The following is a 917-nucleotide window of genomic DNA, read 5'->3' as shown; positions in this document are numbered from 1 at the left end:
GTCCTGTCCCAAGTTCCACTTCCAAAGTAATACCATCAGGCACCCATTTTATTGACTGCAACAATTCTATGACCATTGGAGTCTTTGAAGTGCAAACGTGTTTTAGGATGATACTTCTCCAAATACAAAAGTTGCTTGTTGCTTTTGTCTTATGAACTGTATAGCATCTTCGTACTTCATTCCACCTTCAATTAATGCAAGGGCAACAAGAATTGGAGCTCTCCCAAATCCTGCCACACAATGAACAGCAATACATCAACCAGGTCCTTCACGAGACTTAATGTTTACAAGACTTAACCAGTCATCAACAATCTGATTGGATGGTAGTGCACCATCATCAAAAGGCCAATCAAGAACATGGATGCCTTCTTATTCCACAAGAGCAGTGTCATAAGTTGCTTCACATTACTCTCACTATTGTGGTAACTCCATACTTCTTAAATCCCTCTATAGATTTATTTAAGGTTGCATTGGTTGGATTGTATGTAATAAGAAATCTCATTTTCTTGCATGTGACTTCCACAGGAGCTGGATGGTTCATTCGAGCCATGTTGATTTTGTTTTAAGAATTCAATAGGGTTACGAAAGAATTTTAAAAAGTGAATACAGAAATGATGTAAAGAAACTGAAGTCTACTTCAAAATACTCCACTTGGCAATTCTCGGTACTTTCAGTATGGTGTTGGGAGTAATGGGAAATGAAATGAACCTCCTAACAAGAAGTGGCAATTCTTCAGTCGAGTAATACTGAGGCAATAGAAAGGAAGTACACTGAGGTTTACCCATTTGGGTCAGAACTCTTGAAAACTGCTCCAGGGATTTCAAGTCAACCGCTCTTATGGGGGCTTCTGGAGTTCTGGTGTGGCGCTGTAGGTTAATGGGCTAGACTGCAAAGCCGTTTGAACTGCAAGGTTGGCG

At 40.1% G+C, this 917-nt stretch overlaps 1 pseudogene; it reads right to left on the bottom strand.

Annotated features, from left to right (window-relative positions):
* Positions 1 to 35: 35 nt before the first annotated feature.
* On the bottom strand, positions 36 to 550 carry LOC102825590 (annotated as a pseudogene).
* Between the last annotated feature and the right edge of the window lie 367 nt (positions 551 to 917).

This window comes from Chrysochloris asiatica, unplaced genomic scaffold (genome assembly GCF_000296735.1).
Source record: "Chrysochloris asiatica unplaced genomic scaffold, ChrAsi1.0 scaffold00040, whole genome shotgun sequence".
NCBI lineage: Eukaryota > Metazoa > Chordata > Mammalia > Afrosoricida > Chrysochloridae > Chrysochloris > Chrysochloris asiatica.
The sequence above is the reverse complement of the archived record's forward strand: the minus strand, read 5'-3'. Positions and strand labels throughout refer to the sequence as shown.